The 16,431-nt window shown below is 53.1% G+C and overlaps 1 non-coding gene across 1 annotated transcript; it reads right to left on the bottom strand.

The window, feature by feature from the left end:
• Positions 1–3,408: 3,408 nt before the first annotated feature.
• TRNAV-AAC lies at positions 3,409–3,481 on the bottom strand. The gene has a single exon. It is a non-coding gene; the product is annotated as a tRNA-Val (tRNA).
• Positions 3,482–16,431: the final 12,950 nt, after the last annotated feature.

Here is a 16,431-nt window from a genome sequence, read left to right as displayed (position 1 = left end):
TTTCAGTTTGAGGGGGCATTCTCTCCGCCAGTGTCCTTCCTCACCACAATAGTGGCATCCAGTATTACTGGGACTCATGCTTTCACCCGTCTGCGTCCCTGTAGAATTTACCCCTCGTCCTCCCCTGAAGCCACGATTCCAGCCTCGGCCCCTTCCTCTACCTCCCGACATAGCTACTGCCAACAGCGATACTTGATCCTTCAGATCCTTTTTTTTTTCCTGCCTCCTTTCCTTTTCTTTTAGCTCTTCTCGGCCATTAAACACTCTAGTAGCAATGCTAACTACCTCAGGCAAACTTTTTCCTTGCATACCGTCTGGATGCTCTCGAAATCTCTTAGCAATATCCTCTGCACATTGTGACATAAAAACCATTTTAACCATCTCCTTTCCATGATCAGTGTCAGGGTTCAAGTTCCCATGCTTTCTAACTTCACTAATTAATCGAGCACAAAAATCAGAAGGGTGTTCGTCTGGACGCTGAACACAAGCAGTCACCTTGCTCCAATTTGGAGTAGCTTCCCCTGCGTCCCTAATACCTTTCAAAACAGCTTTCAAAAAATTATCCAAACTTGTCTTGTGAGCTGAATTGTTGGGATCCCACTTAGGGTCGTCACTTGGCCAAGGTGCATTCAAATGGGTTGCAGATTTTTCTTTCACCTTTTGTCTTTCATCCTCTGTCAGGAGAGTGTCTAATAACTGATTTACATCTGCCCAAGTGGGCACATGAGTGGAAAAGATTGTATGGAACATTCTTTCCACTGCCTCAGGGTTGTCTCGTAGACGAGGCATAGTGCGCTGCCAATTAAGCAAATCTGAAGTAGCAAACGGAGTATGAGTAAAAACCATCTCATGTCCCCCAGCAACCAGTGGAACCGGATAAGTTCTCAACGGGGCTTGTAATATCAAGGGTGTCTCAGAAACATCCCCCCCCACGGGGTTAAGCGACCTGGAGGGGGTCCGCAAGGGTGAGGATGAGGGCTGCTGTAATATTGGCAGTGTGTGAGAAGTAGCCCCTGACCAAGTTTGCAAAAGACTGGCCGGAGGCTGCACAGAGGGGATGAGGCTGCCTGATCCCTCTGAGGATGAGGCAACATCACCCTGAGCCCTCCCTTGATTCTCCTCTGTCCCTGAACTCTCCCTAGCCTGCTGTTCTTGAATCCTTAAACTCCGCCGGATAGGGGGACGAACAGGAACAAAGTCGTCCTCCTCCCGGTGTGACTCTGGGGCATATGGTGAGGAACTTTTACAGGAATTCTCCATACAAACAGCTGCAATAGCCACTCGTCCCTCCGTGGGTTTATAATTATACCATACAAATAAATAATCCATTTGTCCTGGCCTAAGATCAACCAAAGTATCCCTTAAGGAATTCATCCTGTCTGTGGAAAAAGTTCCACACTCTGGCCAATCTTTAGTCGGGGACAAATGAGCAGTAAAAGAAGGCCATTGAATTTGACATAAATTTCTCATTTTAGATTTAACCAGACCAGCGGTTCCAGAAATCTCCTTCCAATCTCTAAGTATCAGAGACAATGGGGCGTCCCCCGGGCACTTACTGCCAACTTGTCCCATTTTGTAAGGGGACTCTAACCCCTCTTCCCCACGTCAAGGTAAAGGGACTCTAACCCCCACCTCCCGCGTCGAGCGCTCACTTACCTCTCCAGGGGACTCGAACACCTGGACTGGGACTCAAACCCAGGCTGGGACTCTAACCCAGACTACTTGGATCCTGTGCAAACCTGGACTGGGACTCTAATCCAGACCTAAGTTGTCAGGGACTCTAACCCCGACAATCTGCACTGGGACTCTAACCCAGGCAACCTTAACCCTACTCAACGGGTAGGTGGATGTTGCTGGATTTCTACGAGCTTCAGCTGGTTCACAGAACTCGCCTTATCGCCGGCAGAGATCAGATTACCAGGCAAGGCTCCTCTAAATCAGAGGATGCGCTGCGTTGCCTCAGAGTCTGATCCCCCGCCGGAGAGTCAGACAAAGTCCCGGCGGAGTCGCCAAAGATGTCGGGGACTCTAACCCCAACAGCGAAGTTCGTTGTCTGACCGCAGAGAGACCAGGCAACACCAGCAAGGTCCGATAAAAAGTTCTTTATTGACAAGTGCACGTATCAGTAAAGAACAGCTCGTATCCGAAAAGAACCAGCCCCCCCTTTACAACTTAGTATAGCTTATATAGACAGTTTTATTACGTCATAAATCATTCACTAGAGCAATCCACCCCTTTGTCTAACAACTAGAAATTAGACACCTTTTAATATATACGCATGCCTAGTCTCTACAATATTGAATTGTTAATATCTCAACAAGCGCCAAAGGTTAGGAATGTGAGGAGTTAAAACACACCGAACACTAAATCAGGAGTTAGTCAGAACTGTGAGATGCTTGTGTTTCTTATCAGTCCTTCAAACACTGTGTCTTAACACAACACAGCTGGAACCAGCCCCCTCACTTATCTTACTCTTTCCCAGGGCTTTGTAAGACAATGCTGCTTTTCAGTATTTCACTCTGAGTTTACCCAGAGACCTCTGCTAGCCTGATTTTTAGTCAGGTTGGCACAACTGGTTTTGTGCTACATCTTTATTCAGGCCTAACAACAGGAAGGCTTCATGCTTGAGCTGCAGCACATGCTGGGCAGGCTTAAGGCTGGGCTCCCCATGGCAGGAGAGAAGAAGAAGACTCGGCCCCTGGAGGGGCAGGCTGGGGCTTCCTGGATCCCATTTGCTCACAGTCAGCGCCCTGCCCCCACTCCCAAGTCATTAATGGCTCCCCCAGGTCAGCCAGAATGGAGCAGCGGTTTTCACTCCACCAAGTCCACTTATGGCTTACAGGCAACTCCCAAACCCCCCACAGCCCACCATGTCGGCCAGAAAGGAGCCCACTCAGCCTCGCCATTGCTGCTTTTCCTTCCCCCCAGAACCCCGCTTCTCCTGGGCTGCAAGGAGCCACCCCTGGGATGCCAACAGGCAGGCACAGGGTTCTGCCTCCCAGCAGCCAATCGCACCTCCCCCGGCTTTGCAGAACGAATGGTGACGCTCTACTAACCCCACTTAGCCACAATGATGTGCTTACTTTCTGCCCTGCCTTTCTCAGCTCCACTTTCCTCTTTTGCCCCATTCCTGCCTCACTTCCTCCTTTGGCAAGTCACGCAGAGGAGGCCAGCAGGAAGAGCCGGCCTCCACCGGCCAACCTCCAACAGCAGAGGAGGCCAAGCCACAAGCCTCCAAGGTGACACGCCGCACTCCTCTAGGTTCTCCAGCCTGATGCCAAGGTGCTTTCTCCACTGCTGTCAGCACCCTCTGTCATGCAGGGGTTGGAGTTATCCCAGGGACAGGCCAATAGGAGAAGGAGGAGGCCTTCCTGAACAGCAAGGGGATCTGGCAAAAGGAAGCCAGCATGTTTCTGCCTGGTTTTGAACCAGGGACCTTTTGCGTGTTAGGCAAACATGATAACCACTACACTACAGAAACTCCATCTGCTTGGCTCTTACTCACCCTGGCACAGACCGATGGACAAACCTGGAGAAAGTGGTGGCAGCCCTTCAATAGGTCAGCTGGCAGAGCAGAGGACTGGAGCGGGCACTCAGGAAGTCGTCCTTACGTCGCCCTTGTGACTCCAGCTTGAGGGAGAGCTTCTTTTTCTTCCCCTTGCTGACAAAGAGCAAGAGAAGAATGAAAGGTCAGGTGGGCCAACTCGGTGCAGAAGCCCATGCTGCCTTTTCCTGCTGCATAGCCTGAAATGAGGGACTCGTGGCAGTTAAAGGAACTGCTGCACTTTCAGAAAACATCCCACCCGTGCACAAAGGGGGATAGAAGAGCCTGTTAGTCTAGCACGCTCCCAACTGAACTACTTCAGCAGCTGCTCGGTTTCTTTTTGGCCTCCTGCTTTTCTGTCTGGGATGTTGTTGTCAGCTGTGGCACAGAAAAAGGACATCATTGCGAGCGGCCCATGAAGACAAGATTCACTTTTGCCTTCCTTGCTCGGCTTTATTTGCTTCCTCGCCCTATTTCTGCCTCAGTTCCTGGGTTACCTGAAGGTGACGGGGGGCCAGCAGTACCAGGAGGAAGTTGGGCAGCTAGACCCTGGTGGCAGAAGTCCTGCCGCCACTTGCCACCCCACTCTCTTCTCCCAGAGTCACATATTGGCCACCAGGGACTTGGGGACCAGCAGCGCAACGGAAGGCAGTGGACAGAGCCACCCTCGCCTTGAAGCTCCGGCTCATTAAACCACATCTTCAGTCGCTGATGGCTAATGAGAGACAGACATCGCTTGCTATTTTAGCACTTGGAAATGTCATTGGTCAGTCATTGGATCCCTGTAATGCTGTTACAGAACAAAGGAAAATAGAATCTCAGTGTGACATACTATACCTTTGGGGGAGCGGCTGTAACCCCCATAATCCTCATTTTCATATCATTGAGATCCTACATATAGAGCATGACTTGTAAGGTATCAGGGAAAGGATATGATCTGCTGAAAGTCATTTCTCTACCCATAGATGTTTACCATGCATGCATATGAAGTTATGAGAATTGTGCAGTGTGGTTGTCACTGTGCTGCAAGGTCGGGGAGTCAGCCAAATATTAGCTCCCCAGTGGCAACAGCAAGGAAAGTAACCAACACCCGGACAGGGTGTCAAACAACCCATCGACAGCCATTGTCCAGCAAGGGAGCTACAATGCAATGACACACCTGCATGAGGACACCCCAGGGGAATTGCTCAGACTTGCTTGGAGAGACGCAGTGATGCTCACCTGACTCTGAAGGGGGGTGGTGCAAAGCCATGAGGGAAGAAAAGACATGATAAAAGGAGAGACATTTGCCAGGCTTTATCTCTCTCTGTCACCTACATCTACAGACACCCCCACACCAAGCAACTGAAGAGCTGATGAAAGGGGAGAGCCTGGCTGAAAAGCCACCAGCCAGCCTGTGGTGAGAAGCATCTGAGTTTGTAAGGGTACTGAAAGGGTTAAGATCAGCTTAGAATTAAAAGCAATGAGGAGTCCGGTGGCACCTTAAGGACTAACAGATTTATTTGGGCATAAGCGTTGGTGGGTAAAAAGCCCACTTCTTCAGATGCATGGAGTGAAAATTGCAGATAGAGGCATAAATATAGATTGGAACACGAAGTGACAGGAGTTACCGTACAAGGGGAGAACCAGTGTTGAAGGCTAATTCAGTCAGGGTGGATGTGGTCCTCTCCCCATAATTGATGGGAAGGTGTCAATACCAAGAGAGGGAAAATTGCTTTTGTCGTGAGCCAGCTACTCCCAGTCCTTATTCAAGCTCAAATTAATGGTGTTAAGTTTGCAAATCAATTGTAACTCTGCAATTTCTCTTTGAAGTCTGTTTTTGAAGTTTTTTTGAATGGTTACTTTGAATTGTTGGGTGTGAATGTGTAAAAGTGCTATTGACTATACAAGTCCCCTATGGGCTCGTGATCTGGATTCCTGGTTTTCATCCAGGTGGCCTGGGTTCAGTTCCCAGTGTGGGAACAATGGAGAGCTTTCGCTCAGAGGGGAGGCAGGAAATGAAATAAATAGGAAGGGATCCTGCCAGCAGGGAAGTTGGACAGTGTTGGGAGGACCCCAGAAGTGGGGTGGGGCAGTGGTCTGGGGGGAGATGAGGGAAGGATCCCAGCTCTGTGGGAAGTTGACATTCTGGAGAGCACAGGCCTGGCATGGGGGGTGGGAAGAGTGAGTGTGTCCCTCTAAACTCACCACCGGCAGAGTTACGTATTTGTTGGTAAATGTCAATTTCTGTGTAAAAACACAACCCAATGGCAAAATCTTTCCATAGATAATAATCAAACCTAACAGATGGGCAAAGTAAGAAACGTGTTGCTTGAGAACTTATCCTATTCTAATCCTCTAGGGTTCCCTTTTGCCTTAGGCACCACCATGTGGGCATTTCATATCCCTCCTCATTTTCACACAGACACACAATTTCCTTTGCACAGATCCATTAACAGCAAAAACTCCCTGTGTCTATTGTCTGAGCCAGGGCATTGATTCCACTCAGGGGCGGCTCTACAAATTTGTCCGCCCCAAGCAATCATGCCCGGGAGGCGCCCCCGAGCCGCGGGAGCAGCGGACCTGCCGCGGGCATGACTGCGGAGGGTCCGCTGGTCGCGGCTCGGCTGGACCTCCGCAGCTGCGGCCGGGTCGCTGGTCCGGCGGCTCCGGTTGAGCTGCCGCTGTCATGCCTGCGGGAGGTCCAGCCGAGCCGCGGGACCAGCGAACCGTCCGCAGTCATGCCTGCAGCAGGTCCGGTCGTCCCGGGGCTCCGGTGGACCTCCCACAGGCATGACTGCGGCAGGTCCACCGGCCCAGCCTGCCGCCCCCCTGGGAAAGGGCCGCCCCAGGCGGGTGCTTGCCCCGCTGGGCTCTAGAGCCGCCCCTGATTCCACTGAAACCTTCTCTCCTGCAATGGCAATGGTCAGACAGAGGGAATGCATCCACCTTCCCCCTGGCAGTGAGATATTCACTCTCCTCTTCATGCTGCTGTTGTTATTCCATGAGTCATCAAGGGTGGAATAAAAAGTTGAGTTTACTCCAAGGTGAGGAAAGAAAGGAGCCACCAACGCCCTCAAAAATCTCAGTGCCCAGAGAAAACCTGCCTCTGTTATTGGACTCACAGAGGTGCTGGCAATACAACGGGAAAAGGGACTGTCTGAATTGCCAGGGCAGGGAATGAACAATCTACAGCAACATCATTAACCACAAACACACTCTAATCATGCTCCAAACAGTAGGGAAATGGGCAGGAATTCTTGCTGTTCAGCCATGGCCACACGTACAGAGCTGCACAGCAGTGAGTGTGCTGGGGAAGCTGGTCTGAGCAAACAATTTGTAATGACCCTTCAGTGAGAACAGAACCAGAGTGTAGAAAGGCCCCTGTGTTAAGTGGTTGTGGCTGAGGCCTTAGGTAGCTGGGCTAGAAAACCATGGGTGTCTTTCTGTGAAGGTTTGATCCTTGCCAGCTAGGCAAGGCTGGTGTGTGGTGTCTCCATGGCTGTACTTCCAGGCTCTGATCACAACAGTGCCATAGGGAGCCAAGCCTAGACATATTCAGAGGCTAAGGCCAGGTCAATGTTTCAAACAGTGAATCTATGCTGCTGCAGCTCAGTAATGGAGATGCTCTATGCCAGGGTTTCTCAAACGTCCTTTCACTGCAACCTCCTTCTGCCAAAATAACTTAATACGTAGCCCTGGAAAGAGGGACCAAGCCCCTCCACTCGGGGCGGGGGGGTGCCAAAGACTGAGCTCCAGTGCGGGTAGGGCAAAGCCTGAGGGATTCAGCCCTGGGTTGGGGGGCTCAGACTTTTGGCTTCAGCCCCAGGCCCCAACAAATCTAATGCCAGCCCTGGTGACCCCGTTAAAACAGAGTCACGACCCACTTTGCAGTTCTGACCCACAGCTTGAGAACCACTGCTCCATGCTGAGGGGGGGAGAGTTTTCCTGTTGGTGTAGTCAATCCACTTCCCCAGGAGGTGGCAGTTCTGTCATGGGGAGAAGCTATATTGGTGGATGTGCATGTTGTGGTGTTTACCACATTTAAGAAGTTTAATCAACCCCCATTTTTAAAACCACCTGTGGTCTGGGAATGTCAAAGGAGCTCGATGAAGCAGGGTCTGTCCTTCAAAGTCCTGGAGATCATGATTCCATACTCCTACTGTAATGGGGGTATAGCTCAGTGGTAGAGTGTTTGATTGCAGATCAAGTGGTCCTTTGTTCAAACCCAGGTGCCCTCTTAAAGAAAAACATTTTCATTTCCATTCTCCATTATGTTCAGGAGCTCCACCATACGAGGATGCTTGAAATGAATGTGAACACTCAACATTCTGCTGTCCAAATGCATAAAAACCTAGCAAACCTGTCCATCAGCTGAAATCAGTTCCAATCCTCTAAGTGTTTAGTTTATGTTTTCATCAATTAAACAAAGGTATCATTCCCTGAAGCAGAGCACAAGTTTGAAATACAGGCAGCATAGAGCTAATATTCATAATGTCAACTACAAAAAATGATACACATCTAGAGATAGCATCATTATAATCAGCCAATCAGAACCTCTCCATAGACCCCTTACACGACCACTTCTCTGTAATATTGGCTGCAAATATAGAACAGTGGTCGCAACGGTGAGCTATACAGTTACAGATTATGTCAATAACGTCACAGGAGGTGACACGGCATCAGTGAGACTGATACTAGAATACGACCTCCAGTTTTGGTGTCCTCGTTTGAAAAAGATGTTGTGAAATTGGAGCTGGGGCAGCAAAGAGCCACCTAATGTTCTGAGGACTGGAAAAAATACCTTCTAGGGAGTTATTGAAAGAGCTCAACCTGTTTAGCTGATCAAAAGAAGTTTGAAAGGTGACTTCACTGAAGTGTTGAAGTGCCTTAATGGAGAGATAAGATTGGGTATTAAAGGGCTCTTGAATCAAGCAGAAAAAGGCCTAACAAGAGCCAATGGCTGGAAGGTGAAAAGAGACAAATTCATATCACAACTAAGGCACAAAAATTCAACAGCGAGGATGATTCACCACAGGAACAAGCTACCAAGGAAAATGGTGGATTCTCCATCTCCTGATGTCATTTCATGAAGACTAGATGCTTTTCTGGAATGCGTTTGCCTCAAAAGTAGCTATGGTGTCCTACAGGAGGCCTATGATACGCAGGGGGTCAGATTAGATGCTCTAATGGTCTCTTCTGGCCATAAAGTCAACTAATTTCTGAAAAAGTGAGTGTAGCATTGGGAGCAGCGTCTGATGTTTCCCTGTCTAGCCGGCTTGCTGCCTAGAACGAACGCTCCTTGAGTTGGGTGATCCACAGGGAGTAGCTCAAACCTCCAAAGTGCCTGGCCAGGGGCAGGACATTAGCCCAGCAAGGGAGGGGTGCGGCAGTGACATTACAAAGGCCTTTGGCAGGACCTCAGACTATTGGTCCAAGGTGGTGGGGAGGCGGTGACCTCACAGAGAGATGTTGACATCAGCCAGGCAGGACAGGGGCGAAGGGCCAGGGAAACCTCAGAGACCCCTGTGGCTTTGCTTCAGCAAGTCTCCTTCTCCAGGTCTCTCTTTGAGGACTGAGAGAGTATTCGGGTTCACGGACGTGAGCGCCAGGAGGAACCTCTTTCGAGTTTTCTCTTTCCCTTTCAGTGATTTTACTAGAAAACAGCCGTCCCTGTTTAGAAGGTAAGAGCCTCCTGGAGGTTTGAAACCTGTTCAGTCTGATCCATCTGGTGACAGTTGAATTCTAGGCATGGAAAACACGAGCTTAAGGAGGCAGAAATTTATTCTGCACCTGGGATTTTGTCCCTTAGAATCACTGGGGACATTGGGGGTTGTCCTTTTTGTTTCACCTTTTGTCCTTTCTCCTGTTCCCCTCTCAACACCAGGAGAGGGGTGTGTGTTGCGGGAGAGTGCTCAAAATGTGGGGCTGAACTAGTGCTCGGGCAGTGATCCCCACCAGTGACCTGGGCCATCCTTTGGGCTCTCTGGTGAGAACCCTCAGCCTCCCGTTCTCAGTCTGTACCCTGATTAGCTGAGCAGGAGTTATTGACAGGGAGGAGACTCAGGTCCTTGTTGTTCTCTTTTAAGGCTAAGTAAATAAGTCAGAACCAGTTCTATGTTTGATTAATTTTGCTGCTTCTGGGCCCAAGCCGCCTACTCCTTGGGCACACTTGTTCCCCATTCACAGTGCCACCCCCCTCTCTATTCTCAGCAAGCTGCAGCATGAGGTTTCAGCTACTATACTCCCACCCCCTCCCTTTCCTGTTGATAGCAGCCAAGAGAATGCTGGGAAATTTGGTTCTTTCCCTGCTCCAGGGCTGGCTCTATAGGCAGGGAGCTAACCAAGGAACTACAGCTCCCAGGGCTCCCTGTTGGTTCTCAGCTCCCAGGCTGGATCCCTGCCGGCTGCCGCCCCTGCAAATGGGCTGCTCCAGGCACCTACTTACTTTACTGGTGCCTAGAGCCACCCCCACCCTGTGCCCCTGCCCGGAGCCTGCATCTAGCACCCAAACTCCATTCTAGAGCCTGCACCTGACTCCATCCCAGAGCGCAACCTCTCAACTATCCTACACTCCAATCCCCTGCCCCAATCCAGGGCCTGCACCCCAGACCTCCTCCCCCCACTCAAACTCCCTTGCAGAGCCTTAGGCAAGTGTGGGGAAGAGTTCGGGGGGGGGGCAGGCTCTGAGTGGTTTGGGCACCACCAAAACTTCTACAAACCTGCTGCCACTGATACTTGGGGCGGGGTGAGGAGGCGAGCGACAAGTCGGTGGATGGAGGGGGGGCGCCATTTTCAGTATTTGGTACTGCAATGATCGACTGCTGTGTGCAGTAATATAGTGACCCTGGGGTCCATACTCGGGGTGAGGAGGTCAGCTGCAGTCGGCGGATGGAGAGGGCAAATCTCTCAGATTCAAAATCTGGGACTGTGTCTGTTGGTCCTTTTGCTGCTTTTCTCTGGGCTGGGGTTGTCCCAGTGCTGCACAGAGGGGGTGCCCACAGGAAGGTGCTTGCTCCGAACCCCCGAGACCGTCAGTGTGTTGGCTCTTCTCGAGCCAGCCCACTTGCCATGTCTGATTGGCCTTGGTCGGGCTCCCAGCCCCTCTCCAAGGGGTGCAGCTGTCTGGAGGTGCTGCCTTCCTCAGTCCCACCTCATTCACTCCACAGGGCAACTGATTACAAAGTGGGGAAGATCTTATTCTACTTCTAGCAAAAGACATTTTTCTATTACCTTAATTACACTACCTTAGGGGCCCCTATAACATATTACCAAGGTTCAATACAAAGTCATAGGCAAGTTATACAAAAATGCATAATGCAGAGATTTATCTACAACTGCACTGAGTGACTGCTGTGTGCAGTAATATGGAGACCCCGCGGTCTTTGCGTGACGCTTTCTACTGGGGGGCGGGCGAGTCGGCGGGGAGCGGGTGGGCACGTGGCAGGTGGGCCCAGAGGTGGGCAGTGAGCCAGCAGGGGCTCAAGGGGCAGGGATGGGGTTTCTGGCCGGGGAGGGAGGAGGTGAAAGGAGGCGAGTGGTGGGTGGGGGACTGACTAGGAGGAACGCAGCAGGCCAGCGGGGAGCTAGGGGTTGAAGAGGGGTGTGATGATGGGGACGAGCGGGGAGGGGGCAGGTCCTATTTTACTGCTGTGATCTGGTCACCCTATGGGGGCCATTTCTTCCCCCTCCCCCCAACCTTCCTTTTTGGCCCACACCTGTTTCAGTGGGGCGGCGCTGGGAAGGAGGGTTTGTTTCTTGGGGGGGGGGGGTGCTGGGGACTTTGTTTCCACTGGGGTGGGCAGCGCTGGGGTGGTGTTTCATGGGGGCTGGGTGGCACAGTGGGGGGAGGCACTTTTATATTCTTGCTTTGAGTGCAAAAATAGCTAGTTACAGCTCTGGGACCCCATATTGCGCTAGGTGCTGTACAATCCCTGGCCAACACTGGAACACCCAGGGGGTTCCCCTCAATCTCCTGAGCCTCTGCAGCCCAACTTCTTCTAACTCCATCTGGATCACACACACACACCCGGCAAAAACAAACCAAACTGGGCGGGGCAGCTCCTGGGGCGGGGCTTTGGCACAGATCGGGGCAGGGCAGCTCCTGGGGCGGGGCTCTGGCACAGCCTGGGGCAGGCAGCTCCTGGGGCGGGGCTGTGGCACAGAGCAGGGGCGGGCACTAGCACAGAGCAGGGGCAGGGCAGCTCCTGGGGCGGGGCTCTGGCACAGCCTAGAGGCAGGGCAGCTCCTGGGGCGGGGCTCTGGCACAGCCTAGGGGTGGGGCAGCTCCTGGGGGCGGGGCTCTGGCACAGCCTAGGGGTGGGGCAGCTCCTCGGGGCGGGGCTTTGGCAGAGATGGGGCTAGTTCCCACCTCAGAAAGTCCTTGGCCCGGTGAGTGTGGCAGCTGCAGCCTGGGTTGGGCTTGAAGGAGCCAGGAAGGGGCTGGAGCAGTGGCCAGAGGCTGCAGGCACCAGGGGCCAGAGGGATCCCAGGGGCAGCCCTGGGGGGGCAGAAGAGAGACTCCACACACAGGTCCCAGAAGCTGAGGGTCTCGCAGCCCCTGGGGATCTGCTCTTGGGTGGGGTCTGGACAGCGATGGAGCCCCTGCCTCATGCTGCCTCAGGTGTAGTGTGAGTAACTGCTGTGTGTAGGAATTTGCTACTTATGGTGCACTGAGCATGCTCAGTAAATCTGCTGAAGCCACTTCCCTTCACCCTGCCCTTTCTCAGAATCAGATTCTGCAGATTGCTATTTACAGGGTGTCATAAATGTATAGCTACGGGCAGTGATGAGCTGCCAAAATGCTAACAACCGGTTCCCTCCTCCTCACCCCATGAGGGTCATGCCCCCGGGACTCCTGCCCCATCCAACCCCTCCATGTTCCTTGACAGCCCCCACCCCAGGACCCATGCCCTATCCACCCCCTTCCCTGTTCCGACTGCCCCTTGCCACCCCATCCAACCCCTTCTCTGATTCGTGATGGCACCCTGGGACCCCTACCCCATCCAACCACCCCTTCTCTCTGTCCCCTGACTGTCCCTGGAATCCCTACCCCTAACTGCCCCATTCAACCACTTCTCCTTTCTGACTGCCTCCCCCCCGCTTGCGCCGTTCAATCCCCCTGTTCCCTGCCCTCTGACCGCTCTGACACTAATCCATTCCCCCCCACAACTCCCCTGCCCTCTATCCAACACACCCTCCCTGTTCCCTTACCATCCTACCTGGACCCGGGGCCAACCCCGGGGGCCGGGCAGGCAGGAGCTGCACCGCCCGGCTGGACCCGAACCCGGGGGCCGGGCAGGCAGGAGCCGCGCGCCCCCCCTCCCATGCTGGTCCCGGACCCGGGGGCCGGGCAGGCAGGAGCCGCCCCCCCCCCCCGCTGGACCCGGACCCGGGGGCAGGGCAGGCAGGAGCCGCCCCCACGCTGGACCCGGGCAGGCAGGAGCCGCCTCCCGCTGGACCCGGACCCGGGGCCGTGCAGGCAGGAGCCGCCCCGGCTGGACCCAGACCTGGACAGGCAGGAATCGCGCCCCGGCTGGACCTGACCCGGGCAGGCAGGAGCCGCGCCCCGGCTGGACCTGACCTGGGCAGGCAGGAGCCGCCCCGGCTGGACCCGACCTGGGCAGGCAGGAGCCGCGCCCCAGCTGGACCCGGACCCAGGCAGGCAGGAGCCGCGCCCCGGCTGGACCCGACCGGGCAGGCAGGAGCCACGCCCCCACTGGACCCGGACCGGGCAGGCAGGAGCCGCGCGCCCCGGCTGGACCCAGACCGGGCAGGCAGGAGCCAAGCCCCCACGGCTGGACCCGGACCGGGCAGGCAGGAGCTCCGCCGCCTGGCTGGACCTGGGGCCGGGCAGGAGCCACTCCGCGCTGCCCGAGGTCACAGCTGGACCTGGGAAGCAGGAGCCGCGCCGCCCATCCCTAGGGTCCGGCCGTGACCTGCTCGGGCGCACAGCGCCTGGCCTCCCTCCTCCCGCTGGCATCCCCGCTCCCCGCCCCAGCTCAAGCTCACCTGCAGGAAGCCGCTGCTTTCTTCTCAGCCCTCCCAGGCTTCCCGCGCGAACAGCTGATTCGCGGGAAGCCTGGGAGGGGGAGGAGAAGCCAGAAGCTTCTGAAGAGGAGGCGGAGTGAGGTGAGCTGGGGCTGGGGGAAGGGCAGGGAGCTGCTACAGCTTTTCTTAAATTTAAAAGCCCTTTTGGAACTAGTTGTCCCTCCGGGAACAACCGGTTCTAAAGGGGGCTTCTGAATTTAACAACCGGTTCGCGCGATCCGGTGCGAACCGGCTGCAGCTCACCACTGGCTACGGGTAGCATAACATACCCTGTAAAGGGTTAAAAAGCTCAGATAACCTGGTTGGCACATGACCCAAAGGACCAATTAGGGAAGAAAATACTTTCAAATCTGTGGGGGAAGGTTTTTGTTTTCGTGTTCCTTTGTTCTCTCTGGGTCAGCGAGGAACCAGGGCATGGAAAATACATCTCCCTAAGCACATGGCATAGAAAAACCTTAGAGTTCTGTCCATAGGCAGGTCCTTGCATAGCTTGCTGAGTCACAAGGCGTATCTGCCTTTTCTCAGTGGGTCTATTGTAGAGCTGATGGTCTGTAATGGGCCATCAAGCAGGCTAGGCAGAACTGACACCAACTTGTCTGGCTGGGGTGTTCCCTGGAAGCAGAGCACAAGTTTGAAATACAGGCAGCATAGAGCCAATATTCATAACATCAACTACAAAATGATACACAGTTAGAGATAGCATAATTATAATCAGTCAGTCAGAACCGCTCCATAGACCCCTTACACAACAGCCTTTCTACAATATTGGCTGCGAATATAGAACAGTGGTCGCAACGGTGATCTATACAGTTACAGATTATGTCAATAATGTCATAGGAGGTGACACGGCATCAATGAAATTGGAGCTGGGGCAGCAAAGAGCCACCAGATGTTCTGAGGGCTGGAGAAAAATGCCTTCTAGTGAGCTATTGAAAGAGCTCAACCTATTTAGCTTATCAAAAGAAGATTGAAAGGTGACTTCATTGAAGTGCTGAAGTGCCTTAATGGAGAGAAAGGATTGGGTATTAAAGGGCTCTTTAATCGAGCAGAGAAAGGCACAACAAGAGCCAATGGCTGGAAGGTGAAAAGAGACAAATTCATATTACAAAAAAGGCACAAATATTCAACAGTGAGGATGATTCACCACAGCAACAAGTTACCAAGGAAAGTGATGGATTCTCCATCTCTTGATGTCATTTCATGAAGACTAGATGCCTTTCTGGAATGCGTTTGCCCCAAAAGTAGCTATGGTGTCCTACAGAAGGCCTGTGATATGCAGGGGGTCAGATTAGATGCTCTAATGGTCTCTTCTGGCCATAAAGTCGACTAATTTCTGGCAATCTGAGTGTAGCATTGGGAGCAGCGTCTGATGTTTCCCTGTCTAGCCGGCTTGCTGCCTAGAACGAACGCTCCTTGAGTGGGGTGATCCACAGGGAGTAGATCAAACCTCCAAAGTGCCTGGCCAGGGGCAGGGCATTGGCACAGCGAGGGAGGGGTGCGGCAGTGACATCACAAAGGCCTTTTGCAGGACCTCAGACTATTGGTCAAAGGTGGTGGGGAGGTGGTGACCTCACAGAGAGATGCTGACATCAGCCAGGCAGGACAGGGGCAAGGGGCCAGGGAGACCTCAGAGACCCCTGTGGCTTTGCTTCAGCAAGTCTCCTTCTCCAGGTCTCTCTCTGAGGACTGAGAGAGTATTCGGGTTCATGGACGTGAGCGCCAGGAGGAACCTCTTTCGAGTTTTCTCCTTCCCGTTCAGTGATTTTACTGGAAAACAGCCGTCCCTGTTTAGAAGGTAAGAGCCTCCTGGAGGTTTGAAACCTGTTCAGTCTGATCCATGTGGTGACATTTGAATTCTAGGCATGGAAAACACGAGCTTAAGGAGGCAGAATTTTATTGCGCACCTGGGATTTTGTCCCTTAGAATCACTGTGGACATTGGGGTTTGTCCTTTTTGTTTCACCTTTTCCTCCCTCCCTCCTTTCTCTTCTTCTCTTGCTTATTTTGTTCTTTCTCCTGTTCCCCTCCCAACACCAGGAGGGATATGTGTGTGTGTGTGTTGTGGGGGAGGGCTTGGCAGCTCCCACTGTGGGAGGTCCACCCAAAAATGTGGGGCTGAAATAGTGCTCAGGCAATCAGCGCCGGATTAACCTTCCGTGGGTCCTGGTACCAAACATATTTGTAGGCCCCTATGTAGTCACTGTGGACTCCGAGTGTGGGCCTGGTGGGGCAGTGCCATTGGTGCCATAGCATACTCAGTACTGAACCTCAGAGACATTTTTCATTTTGATCACACACCCCTACATGACTATATGCATTGCCATACACAGCTCCCTCAGCCCCCGGGTTTTCTTATTGAGCTGTACACCCATGTGGTTTTACCAGTGTCCACAGTGAGCAGAACTTTCATAGTGATCAAGGAAACTCCCCACAGATTTATCTCCTTCCTCATTCAGACCTTCTCTAGCCATGTCTCCAGTACCCCCCATGTCACCAGTCACGGCATGTGGTCCTAGTCTCAGCTCAGAGTTCTAAAGCCAGCAGATACCTGATCAGTTCTGACAGATCCCCCCCTCAGCCCCCATCCCGCCATGTGAGCCAGCCACCTGCAAACACCATCTCCCCAAAGTCAGGACTTAGCCCTTGGGAATCTGAAGCCACCAGCCTCTCTCCCTCTGCTCCCATCTACATGCTAGTCTGCTACCTGGTCACCACCACCTCTCCCCATGCTTCTTTCCTTTCCACTTTGGACATGCTCCCACCCAGCTGGAAGCTCCCTCTGCCATCCTGACCTGCTCCCTCCTTCCCTGTTCCCCTTGACATTCCTGTCCTACTGGTGACCTCTGTTCCTTGAGGTGA

The sequence above is a fragment of the Mauremys reevesii genome, linkage group 14 (assembly GCF_016161935.1).
Source record: "Mauremys reevesii isolate NIE-2019 linkage group 14, ASM1616193v1, whole genome shotgun sequence".
Classification (NCBI taxonomy): Eukaryota; Metazoa; Chordata; order Testudines; family Geoemydidae; genus Mauremys; species Mauremys reevesii.
The sequence above is the reverse complement of the archived record's forward strand: the minus strand, read 5'-3'. Positions and strand labels throughout refer to the sequence as shown.